The sequence below is a fragment of the Alosa sapidissima genome, chromosome 24, assembly GCF_018492685.1.
Source record: "Alosa sapidissima isolate fAloSap1 chromosome 24, fAloSap1.pri, whole genome shotgun sequence".
Lineage (NCBI taxonomy): Eukaryota > Metazoa > Chordata > Actinopteri > Clupeiformes > Clupeidae > Alosa > Alosa sapidissima.
Window position 1 is genome coordinate 531,682 of NC_055980.1, and position 13,315 is coordinate 544,996.

The 13,315-nt window shown below is 38.3% G+C and overlaps 2 protein-coding genes across 3 annotated transcripts in view; both read right to left on the reverse strand.

Moving 5' to 3' along the window:
- Nucleotides 1-8,895, reverse strand: part of bub3 (BUB3 mitotic checkpoint protein) — a 234,451-nt gene extending 225,556 nt beyond the window's left edge. The window contains exon 1 of the mRNA XM_042082918.1: nucleotides 8,839-8,895. The gene's annotated coding sequence lies outside the window, so the exon portion shown is untranslated. The remainder of the gene's footprint in view (nucleotides 1-8,838) is intronic.
- The window catches only part of oat (ornithine aminotransferase), a 115,534-nt gene extending 106,576 nt beyond the window's left edge, over nucleotides 1-8,958 (reverse strand). For both annotated transcript variants that reach the window (XM_042082914.1, XM_042082912.1), the window contains exon 1: nucleotides 8,839-8,958. The gene's annotated coding sequence lies outside the window, so the exon portion shown is untranslated. The remainder of the gene's footprint in view (nucleotides 1-8,838) is intronic.
- Nucleotides 8,959-13,315: the final 4,357 nt, after the last annotated feature.

Sequence of the window (13,315 nt, forward strand, 5' to 3'; positions counted from 1 at the left end):
AGCTCCCACAGACATAATAGACACTTTATTACTTTATTTTAAACTTAACCTTCCTCTGATTTTAATCACCTCAGTTATCAATCAAAGCAAACAGGGAAAAGAAATGTCAACACAATCATGAAAAACACTCAAATAAATAAATGTGCAGATAAGTCTGAATGAAAAGCAGCACTGGTTGAAGCCTGGACATATTGTAAACAAAGTAGCCTAACGTTAGCTTAATTTTCTATTTTATCATAGTCTACTGGTTAGACTGTTCAGTTTCCCCACGTGTGTTTAAGTTTCAAATGAATACTTTTTCTCCTTGGGACAGGCCCGTTTGAGTCTTGGAAAATACTTTTCCATTTGCATCGGGATTGAGATGATTAGAACTTAGCAGTCAATTTGAATGCAACAGTTTTGAACAAATTCGTGCAGCGTGCTAATGATGCTAACCGGATTTAATAGCAATTTAGCCAGTCATCTTGCACGATTAATGTTTGGATCACATGTGCATGCTGAGGAGGGATGCACCTGTTGAGAGGGAGAGAAAGAGAGAGAGAGAGAGAGAGAGAGTGCACGGGGCAAGGAGAGTCTGTGTTGAGGTAGGCCTACTTCTATCGCCTACTCTGGTAGAGTTTGACATACTACAATGCAATATATATAGTCTATTTATTTATGGACAAAGTAAGGCAGGAGGTGTGTGTTGCTTTTAATTATGAATGTTCTATCGAACATATTTTTTATTGATATCGATTACATGTCTATTGCGATACATTTCGCTATCGTTTTATCGCCCAGCCCTGTGCTCAATAATAACAATTTTAACACACGCATAAATACTCAGCCTTTAGTGCACATAGTCTATTGACATTGACTGATACACTGCCGTCTGGCAGGGCTTAAATTTCACTGCGGGATTGCGGGTATTGCGCATAATTTGTTCAAGTCCCGCAACTCTAGCCATCATAATGCGAGAAATTCCCGCATACACTTTTACAGCCTGTCTGATGACGTTAATATAGCCTAATCATTAAGTGGCGAGTTGAATTGAACATAGCCTCATGCAGACGCACACACACACGGAGAGAGAGAGAGAGAGAGGGAGAACCACTTTGCGCTTACGGGTGGATGACAAATAAGCCTGAAAAAAGGAATTTAAAAAAACTTCAAATATCATCCCTAAAAAGTGTTTATATGTGTTGCTGTATCTCTAAACTTGACTAATATACATTTTTTTTTTTCAAAAAAAAAAAGTGAAATATATATTTATATGCGAATTTGTCATGTTAGTGCCTAAAATTGTCATATGGTGTGACGTGAAAATAATTTGAAATAAAATGAAAATTAGATACTTTTTTCTACTTTAATTTATGTCACTGTACATTTTAATCATGTTTGCTTTGATATGCAACATTTCCTTATGAATATTTAGAAGAAAAACCTAACATTTAACAAGTTATTTTGTCAAGGTGGAGAATGCTCCTAAATGTAACCAGATATTTTAGCTTAATTCTGATATTTCTTGTAAGAACTCACTCAAAATTCTTGAGGTTCTTGCAGATACCATTTCCTTTGTGTGCTATTGATGTTTTAATGATTTTTCAATTATAAAGTCTTTTTTTGTGACATTATTTAATGTCACACCAAATGACATGGTGTCACGCCATATGATGAACTGCACCACTCCACCATGTGTCAGAGCAAAACAGGGTTTTTAATGACAATAAAATCATTAACAATGACTTTTGAAGTCACTCTATGAATGGTGTATGCATGTAACAGCAAAATAGATGAAAGTTTAGTATTTATTTTTTAAACTTACATGGCATGGTAACATAAAAGAAAAAAGTATGAGAAATATGAATTGTACAGATACATTTTTTTCCCAATTATCACAGATTTAACAAAAAAACATAATATCTGAATTTAAAACATGTTTTTACAAGAACTTTTATGTAAAAATGCAATTTGGTCATAGGGTGTGACAGAAATGTCATATAGTGTGACTTGAAAAAAGCTGTCACACCATATGATGCAGCGTCACACTATATGACATTTTGACAGTTAAACTAATTTTCTAGACAGTTAAATACAGCTAACTATTATTTAGCATGCAACTGACCACATGGCAGCAGTGCTTTTTAAGAATTCATGAAGAATATTTGTGAAAAATAGCTACTTTTTAGGCAAATGATGTCACACCATAAGACACTAAAATTTGGCCACGATTGATGATGTCCAATTCTAAGCTTTTTATATAAAAACCTAAAAAGCAGAACTCACCTCTTGACCATTCCAATTACTCCTGACATTCTATTGTTACTTCCTGGTTAAGCAGGGTCCTCTTCACAATAATAATGTCCAAATGAATGCCCGGTCAAAATATACAATATAGTGTCACGCCATATGACAACCATTTTATGGACAAAATATATTTGATTATAACTTAGTTGGACAGCATGCATAAACATCAAAACTTTCTGTGGTTGTAAAAAACATCCAATTATTTTATATGCATGGTAAAACTTTAAAGTAATTATACTTTTTATGGATATACACTCTTTTTAGGAAGTTCGCACACATGGTGGACAGTCACACCATATGACATTTTTTATGTTTGGATGATTATTTTAAGTCAAAAGTTAAATACAAATCCAATAAATTTAATATGACAGAACTTGAACCTACCAGACCTACAACATTTCCATATCAATTCTTAACAATTGCCATTTTTTATAAGTGTGTGACACATGGACAGTCTGAATTCTGCTATTTGTCATCTACCCACACGCAAATAGGCTACGCTACCATGGCAAACTTTTACATCTGGAAAGAGCTCCTTGGTAACGATCCTGCTAGCTCAGGTCACGTCAACACTTGATCCCAGAAAGATTGTCTTCGACATGTTAGTTTTTTGAACATTTATTGTATCTAATGACATAGAAAACATAATAATTTGCATACACATACCGCACTATGCACAACTTTTATTCACTAGCGACTATAGCCTAAAACCGTCAGGTTGAAGGGGGGCTAATTACTCCATAGAATTACTCTCACGTATTTTCTTAAAGTGACAGGCACTCAATTACACCTACTCATCAGCAATGTGCACTCAATTGGACCTACACACCACATTAAAGATATGCCTAAGTGTTATAGGTTAAACGTCAATATGAGGCATTCAAATTACTAAATATGTTTAGCTACTAGTAATTACTAGTAAAATGCTAAATGCATTATTAAATAAATACACTCTATATGAATTCAAAAATATATGATAGAAACATATCACATAAGCTATCATTTTCAGTGTGTGTTTGTGTGTGTGGAGAGTCAAGCAGAATCTAGGATGTCCACTGTTGTGAATGATCCCACTACAGTATATATTACTGATGACGTCAGGGTGGTGGGGGCCCCAAAATCAAACACTTTTTTAAAAAAAAGTATCGAAGTATTGAAATCGCAATTCTTGACTTGGTATCAGAATCGACCCCCCCTCCCCCCCAAATTGTGTAAATCCCCCCTACATGAATAACCTAAGGGGGGAATTCCCCCCCATTTTGAAAAATGAATTTTAAGCCCTGGTCTGGTGGACAGAACATATAGAACTTAAGTTTGATACCATATCGGTCTTACTGAAGACATTTAATTAAAATATTATTAACACATATTCAAATATATTCGAATTTTAATATTAATAAACAAACGAACTTCGAATATGATTTTTGGCAAAAGTCAAAGCCCTAATGTGTGTGAGGGGTTCTTTTTTAGGCATACTGTCTTGCAATTGAACGTGAATAAGTTTACTTACTTAAAAACATCAAAGCTAAACAAGCCATCACGACATCGCTACAAATACAGTATGTGATTAAAATCAGCCAACATCAATGTAGGCTATAGGCTACGTAGATAGATGATAGATAGGCTAGAATAGATAAGATTGATAAATAGCCTAGCCTACTTTATTGACGCTTGGTGAAACAGCATGGAGTGGATACTTAGGTTCAGATGCTTGTTCTTTTCCTTTTTGAGTATGTAATGATCCCAAAACTTTACTTGAAAACTTTATAGACATTCTCTGCCATTTATGGATATCTTGACTCTGCCATCGTGCCAGCTAAATTCAGAATGTTTCACGATTCACGCACTAGTGGTGTGCTTCCTGAACAACGGTCCGTGTGGAACAATCAGATCCCTGCGCGTATAGTGCGCGTCATAGGAATTTAACGAGGCTTCAAGGCAGGGTTTTTGCCTCAAGTAATTTTTGTAATCGAGTTATTCGAGTAACTCGATGATTAGTTTCAGCCCTAATTACCCTAGCAACTACTTTTTATAGCATAGTAACCACTATAATTACCCTAGCAACCCCTTAGCAACCACCTCAAGTACCCTAGCAACAACTTAGCAACCACTTCCAAAATGTCAACCTATCAAACAACTTAACTCATTGAGTGCCAAAAACGTAATATTACATTTTTAGCTTTTTTTTTAAATTACGAAACTAGACACTCCAACACACCTTATGTGATTTTGGGAACTCTGTGATGAATGGAAATGAAATATATGACGATCGTGAAACCCATGAAAACGCACAATCTGGACATTTTATCATAACTCGGTTGCCGCTTTGGGTCGAATCAGTGACACATGCACGTCAGGTCAAAACCAGGCCATTTTTGTGGGTCTAACACTAGGTGGCAGTCTCGCCAGGTCTCGCTGATCACTTCCTGGAAAGTTTACAGAAGTAAGTAACAGGCAACACTTCATATTTCATGAAAGACGTTATATCTCCATTTCTAGAAAAAAACAGCGATTTTGATGAAAATTAGCCACTGTTTAGCTTGGGATTTCTCAGGAACAGAGGCGTGTAGAAATACACGGTTTGCACCCACCGAGAGCCTAAAGTCTCACCTTTTAATCGAGCTATTGTGTGCTCATAGCTATAACACAGAATATGCTGTGGCTGTACAAAAATCATCAACAATGGTCTAGATTGCTGGCACTCTAGGACAAAGCTCCCAAAAACAGATTGGCATTCAATGAGTTAACAACCAACATGATTACTCTAACAACCAACCTAGCAACCACTTTTTATAGCATAGTAACTACTATGTTTACCCTACCAACACCTTAGCAATCATTTTAAATACCCTAGCAACAGCTTCCAAAATGTCAACTTAGCAACCAACTTAGCAACCAGCATGATTACCATACCAACCAACATAGGAACAACTTTGCATGCACTATATTTCCTTTAACATGATTACCCCATCAACCAACCTAGCAAACACTTATTATAGCATAGTAACCACTATAATTACCCTAGCAACCATCTCAAGTACCCTAGTAACAACCTAGCAACAACTTCTAAAATGTCAACCTAGCAACCACCTTAGCAACCAACATCATTACCCTAGCAACCAGCCTAGCAACCACTTTTGATAGCATAGTAACCACTATAATTACCCTAGCAACCACCTCAAGTACCCTAGCAACCACCTAGCAACCAATATGATTATAGTGTAGTTACCACTATAATTACCCTAGCAACACCTCAGCAACTACCTCAAGCACCCTAGCAAAAACCTTGCAACCGCTTCCAAAATGTCAACTTAGCAACCAGCATGTTTCAAACACACACATGACAAAATAATTAAATGAACTACAAGGCTTATCAGGACTCAGGGCCGTAGCAAGCGTGGGGGATGTGGGTGTTATAACGTACACTTTTGCTGAAACACGATTCTATCCCCCACACTTTTTGTCAGATTAAAACGAAAGTAAAATATATGGAAATAAACGCTCACGTAAAGAGTTGGAACCTTATGTCTAAAAAGGGCGGGCTCTGATAACGCGCACACACAGAGAGACACAAATAGGTCCGTTGATTTGATTGAGCGGTCATCCAGCCAATCGCGCCAGTGAAGAACCAGAGCCGCCTTGATCAAATTCTAAGTGCGTCTTTCAAGGCTATGCTGCTGCTTGGGTCTGCATTATAACGTCTGCAGTGATCAGATTTGAGGTAGAACTGAAATAATAATTGTTACCACATTATGCTAAACGAAAATTCACTGTCTGACTTACAGTTTTTGTCACAATGTAGAAATGCAGGGAGTCAAAGTGAAAGCGGGGGTGCGCCCACTAAGGCACTTCTTGTTTCTCCAGAAAGGCCCTTGGCTACTGTTCATAGAGCATTATGCTTTCTCTGCCTATGATCTGCAGCTTTTCTCAAACTATGGGCCTCCTCAACAATTAGCCTAGGCCTACTGCACGTAGCCGCGAAATTAAGTTATGCCCGGTGCTTCACACGTCATTTGCAGCAAGTTTGAATGATATGGAACCGCGGACTGAAAGAAAAATAAACTACAGGCTAAAAGTTTCCCCATTCAGAAATAGCCTACCTATTAATTTGGTGTCATCAACTATATAGACATAGCCCAGTCAGCACACATACGTCTCCAAGACGCTTGGAAAAAAACAACTTCATTACATCGCGATTCATTTAGAACGTCTTATTTGATCTTACAAACGGCGGCACATTTGAGTTCTACATCTGAGAACTAAGATTTCCACCATGTAGAACTCAAATAGAACGCTTATGAGCGCTCATGCAATGTGTGCATCCCTGCAGCAAGTGAAAGGTAACGTGGGATAGAAGCAACAATAGTTTAAACAATAATGTGGCTTCCTGTAACTAGCATTGGAAACAGCATAGAAACTGCTAATCATAATCTTTAAATGGACATTAATTAAGCTGGCTATATGCAACACAATTTATTTATATTACCTTATGTTTGGGTAGACTTCAAACGTTTTTGAATTTGAGCTTACAGTTCTTTCATTATTCTGTGTCCTTTACATTTATTTAATAGGTATTATAGTTAGGCATATTAATAGTCCAGTGATACCTCGAAATTAGGCTGTTGTCTGTTAGGCAATTTTATTGTAGCCTGCTAACCCATATGCACAAAACATAATTTCTGAAATGATTTCTTCATTTATAACATGAAATGTGTCTCCATGTAGGGTAGTGTCAAATAGTGAAGAGATAGCAGGTAGATAATGTAGGCCTACGTGTCACATGAGCCACACAGATGAGAAGCGCTGCTTGTTCCGTCCCTCCCAAACTGCATTAAAATGGTGTATTTAGCAATCAGAATTTCGAAAAAAATTTGGGGGAAAACTCTCGGACTACTGGCAATATAGTCTCAGAAAATACTTGCAACGTCTCTGTAGGGAGTTATTTATAATTTGGCCGGATTGTTTCACTTCCCTATCCCACAACCCCCACACTTTTAAAAAGCTTGATACGCCTCTGTCAGGACTGCAATTTCACACCAAGCAATTTCTACCCATTTCTACATATTAATGAAAATTCTGACAACATAGGCAAACATTAACATGGCACATAACGCGTTCTCTCAGCTGTTCAAACTGACACTGGATTGCAATAGGCCAAACAGAGTCCCACCCTTACACGCCCCCCTTGGGACATCTAAAAGCTATATTAAGACAACTTCACAGTTTAAGACAAGTTCAGAGTGGCTATATACTCTTTCCATCTAGTTGTATAAAGGAATACAGTCAAAGTCAGGCCACTACAGTGGAACACAACAGTGGAAAATAATATGCCTAACTACATTTGATAATCCACATGAGAATCCAGTACAAAGAATGGTATATGAACACCTGCAGTTCTTTTTGGAAGGCTAAGCTTATATTGAATTGAATGTGTGTTTTTATTTACTCAATAAAGATGTCAAATTGAACCAAATAAATCCAATAGTAATGATCAAATATTAATTAAACATGCAAAAAACGAACTAATGTAAAACAATAACAGGTGTGTATGGTGAGTTGTCTGTGTTCCAATCACTTGGAATATTTGTGCTTAACTGTATTGTGATGTGTGTGTGGATGTGCTAATCCTGATGGCTTGTGGTTAGAAGTTGTCCCTGGGTTGTGCACATAGGTAGGATTTTTTAAAATGCTACAATCATCACACAGTTAAATGTTTGATAGAAAAAGTCTAGGTGCTACATGACAGCACTACGGAACGCATATTTCAAAACGGTCTTTTTTTGGTGTTCTGACATTAGCGATTTCGATTAACAGACGTTAACTATTAAATATTGTACAACGAGGTAACACAAAATTACAGTAAATGTACTTCTAACAGTGGATTGTGAGTTTTCTTTTTCCATTGAGCTTTCGTGATAGCATAACTCGACAGGTAGCCTAGTTTGACAGAACAGCAGCGTCGAGGCTCTTTTACCGTCTAGAGCTATGGTGTTCCCTATCTGTCTCTACTGGGACTAGCTAGCAGCTAGCTAACTAACGTGACTTGTTGAATGGCTGGTTACATGCATTTACCGTTGCACCGGAGACGGTTGATAAAGCTACGCCTATGAGTCCGGAACTAGTGCCATTTCGTTTCAGTGGTGAATCATTTTATACTTGGTAACTAACGTTACTGTGCGTGTTATCCTAACACAACGTCAGCTAACGTAGGTCCGCATGTCCCTTTTAGCTAACATGCTAACATGAGCGATGTCAAGTTAAAGTAACATTGTGATTAAAGTCACCGCTAGATTTCTGACTAAAGCAACACAAAGCTACACTTGTACCATGCAGCTGTAACGGTAATCATTTTGAAATAAACGCAAACGCTAAAGGCTAACATTAACGTTAACCATCAAATGACGTTAACTTTAGGCTACTTCATTGACACCAAAACACTACCATGTTAGCATCGCATGGCCAATCTGTTTAAATTCTGCTTATGTTGAAGTTACCTGTTAAACGTGTCAATCATTATAAGTTAATACAAGTTACCATTAACGTTAATGTTACCTTAATAAGTTTTTCGTGCACCCCTGGCCGGCGTGAATCTTCCACTGAGCAGGTCAGGTCGATTGTTGCGCATAGTGCGTTTATCGGGCAGTCCTACTGCGTCATGACGCCCTCCTGAACCTACGGGGGAAATGGTTAAACCTAACCGCTAAAATATCTATACATACACATTTTCTGTACCTTAACCACAATGATTTGCTTACGTTTGTAAAAATAGCCTAATCTCAAGACTTGAGCAACTGTTACCTCTTTGCACTGTGAAGTTATCAAAGTAGATCTGTTTACGTGGACTACCTGATGCAATAAGCCATTCTCTTTCAGTAGGCCTGGCTATGTTCAACCACACAGTCTTCGATCCATGATATCAGCAGAAGCAAAGGCAAATCACTGCTTGTCAGTATGGCCATGTGTTTTAACAGAACATCTCAAAGTGAAATGTGTCAGTAGCAGACTCTGAAAAGTTGGTTCATGCTTTGCTCTAGTCGATTATTGTAACACACTTTTTGATGGACTGACAAAACAGACACCTAAACAAACTCCAGCTTGTCCAAAATGCGCAGCCAGAGTACCAGAACACAACGATCTCAGCACATCACTCCAGTTTTTAAATCACTAAATTGGCTCCCAGTAAAGCAAATAATTAATTTTAAAATACTTCTGACTATTTTCAAATCATTGATGGACATTTCCCTCCTACATTTCTGATATGCTCATTGCATACACCAGTCAGATCCCTAAGATAGCAGCCTATGCCCCCACTCTCTGGAATCCCCTGCCCCCTGAACTAGACTGCTCCTATTTCTTTCAAAATCAGACTAAAAACATATGTACTCTCGCAAGCTTTTAAATAGGCTTTTAAGGCTATTTAAGTAATTGAATTGTTCATTATTTTTAATTATTACTATTATTATTATTTATAATTATTATGTATTATTATTGATATTTTTTTTATTCTGTTGGCGTGTCTGGATCCAGTTTGTCCTGTCGGGACGTATTTTCCCGATAATAAATGCCGTTCTATATAGAGATGCACCGATAAGTGAACCTGACGTCAGTGAATTGCGAGTGTGTGGCTAGTGTATTCGAATCGTTTTCATTTAGGAGTAAACACTCATAAACTGCTAAGCTGGGAAAAAGCTATAGCGACCAAATCAGAGTTTGTGAGGGAAACCTATGTAAAGCTGCAACTCCTCAGACTGTATCTTATGTCCGTCTACTCTGTGGCGCACAACCTGCTGCAGGAGAAATGAAAGGGATTAGTCCCGATGGTTTTAATGACTAGTGCAGTGCCCGTTCAAATATGCTATTCAGGTATGCCTGCTTTAAAAAAAGGATGATAGGAAAAATCATCATTCCAGCTAAGCATTCAAAGTGTAAGGATATTTTGAGCCTAGGCAGTGGTTTAAAAATAGTGATTTATTTTGACATGTCTCAGTGCCCGCTGCTGCATATAAGCCATTTTGTTGCTAATGCAGACTACGGTCTAGCTCCAAAGCCCTCTGATCTATCTATCTATCTATCTATCTCTGTGTGTCTGTGTGTCTGTGTGTCCTAATGTCTGTGGCACGCATACTGTATCTCGCTGACCGTTTGTCGGACTGACCTAAGATTTCGTACGTGCTCGTGCATGGCACAAAGGTATGCAATCTCGATTTTGAAGACTTTATAATGCATATTTCGAAATATGCTTATTTACGTAGGACGTGTGTTCCTCAAAAATATATTCGGAAATTCGCAGATGAGGTGAGATTACTCAGCTGCTGAAATCCAAAGCGTGTTTTTCTCGGTGACTATCATCAAAGTGAAACCAAGCCACACAATAGACATGGGGTGGAGCTCCCCTGAAACTGGTCCCCTTGGAAACAGTGCAGTGCAGCGATAAACGTCCTACGTAAATAAGCATATTTTAAAAATATACATTAAAAAATCTTCAAAATTGAGATTGCACACCTTTGTGTCACGAGCCACACACGAAAGCTTAGGTCAGTCTGACAAATGGTCAGCGAGATATGCGTGTCACAGACATTAGGACACACAGACGCTTCTTGCTTTATAGATAGATGACCTGTCTGGAACTGAAGCAGGAATGGCTAGCATATTTTCTTGGTAATATTACAAAACCCAAGCTAACGAAATGCAAATATATTACTAAAATGCAACTTAGAACTAGGCCTACTTATGTACTCGTCCCACCGAAGAGTTTGGTTATTTGTTTCCCCGACTGGTGCGGTAAAGTGCAAACACACCAGCACAAGACAGCTCTAGATAGGGCTGAGCTCCGCTCTGCTAAGGTTAAACTGTGGATCATTCACGAGAGGATTTTGGGATGCACACCCAGGTAAAAAAGTAATATACTTTAGTGTGTTAGAAATATGATTATGAAGTATATGAAGTATAAAACAAGTATGCTTACACTTTTTGTACTTTATGTAAAGTATGTTTAATGTGTACTTTTAGAAAGTATACTTCAAAGTAGATGTTATTAAGTTCAACTTCAGTGTACTAAAATTAAATATACTAATTCTGCAATATTCAAAGTGTTTTTGTAATGTACTTTTAAAAAGTGTACTTTGTTGTTAGTGTATTTTAAATGGTAAAGAACATTATTTTGTTTAACCCTTAGAACCCGATTGACGCAAAGTGCTTTCTTCTCTGTTACATTGCTCCGGAACTGTTCATCTCGGCGAGATGAAACCTTTATTGCATGACAGAGCAGAAGTGGAGCAATCCAAAGAGACTACGCACTCGTCTGTACGATCAAGTATGAAAATTAAAATAAATCATGAAATTAAATCAAATTAAATCATATTTACAGTCTATCTACTTCTCTGCGTTCACCTGCGCACCCATTACTCTTGTTTGAATTACTCGCAAACCTGTGATCGCATAGATTATCAGATGAAAGAGGAGACACAGGGCTATCCATTGGTAGTATGTATATCGATCCTTCTGGCTTATGAAAACAGACGATGTGACTGCAAAATAATAACGTCATGTACACAAACCAACGCTGCACACACATTACTCTCGTCTGAATTACTCGCGGACCCGTGATCAGATAGATATGCCACGCATGTCAGATGAAAGAGGAGACACAGAGCTATCATTTGATACTAAGTACATCCTTCTGGGTTATAAAACAAACGAAGAGACAGCAAAATAATAACTTCATATTAGAGACAGACCGATCGATCGGCCAGCCGATTTAATCGGCCGATTTTTGCTATTTTTTAAATAAATCGGCATCGGCCGATTTTCTTCTTTGGCCGCGCCGATTTTAAGTCAGGCACATCTGCGGGCAGCTACTTGGAACACAGCGCGAGGTTTTAAAAGAGGCGGTCTATTTAGAACTAAGAAAATCTTTGGTTTCAAGAAGGAGCAAGACTGTCTACAGGTAAGGCATCAATTTTTACATTCCAGTGTCCCAAAGTCGTATATTTTCTCTTATGATTTCTCTTATGGTTGTAATCTGTGATGTTGCTTCATTTACCGAAAGTGCGTTGGGAATGCGCCGGCAAGCCCCCTCAATGCTGGACCCCGTTTCTCGAAAGCATTGTTGCTAACCACTTAGCAACTTAGTAGGTTGCCTATGGGAAAATGCAACCAAGTAAGTTGCTAACTTAGTTAGCAACGACACTGTCGAGAAACACACCCCTGGTGACCAGCGTGATGTTTCGATCTAAACTATAGTAACGGACAATCTAAGTGAAAATTTAACAAAAAGAGGACGCAAATCTCACATGTGAACGCTTTATAACACTGTCATCCCATGTCCATTCGTTTTCAACTGCATCGGAGTTGAAGAAGAAATTAAAGTTGCTTAGCGTTGTGGCTACGAGTGCGTTGGGAATGCGCCGACTATGCAAGCCCCCGCCCTCAACGCTGGTGACTGCTATGTTACGATCTAAACTTACAGTGGGCATCGCTTTCAAATGACCACTTCATTCGCGCATTACGCGGCGTGAAGCTGCGTGAAGCTTTAGTACCACTTTCAGCCACTGTGCGTCGCTCTGCCACTGTACATCGCTCTGCCTGCCGTCCCTTACATAATTGTTGCCGAGAGTAATCCCAGCCTACGAATTCAATAACAAAATAAATCAGGCATAATTAAACATTACCTCGATTTAGGCTACTTGGGTATGGCTTAAGGCTTGACTACACGAAAATCGAAATTTGCTGTCTACATTATTGTCAGTGTTGGGGTTAACGCAACTACGCAAATCAAAACAGTGGTGTGATAATTGAGCCAGTTGAGAAATAACTGTTCAGAATTAATCTGTAGCCTTGGGTAGGCTTCTGCAGAAAACAATGTTGTTGCCGATTTAGTACTATCTGGCTACGTTTTTAACAGGCTACGCAATAGAGGCTTAGACAACTATGACCCACGTTTTGGTTTCGTAAATTAATTTGGCCTACTTCTTGACTGCAATGTAGTCAATTGACTGCTTGACATGTCATTTTTATTTTTCTGTACAAT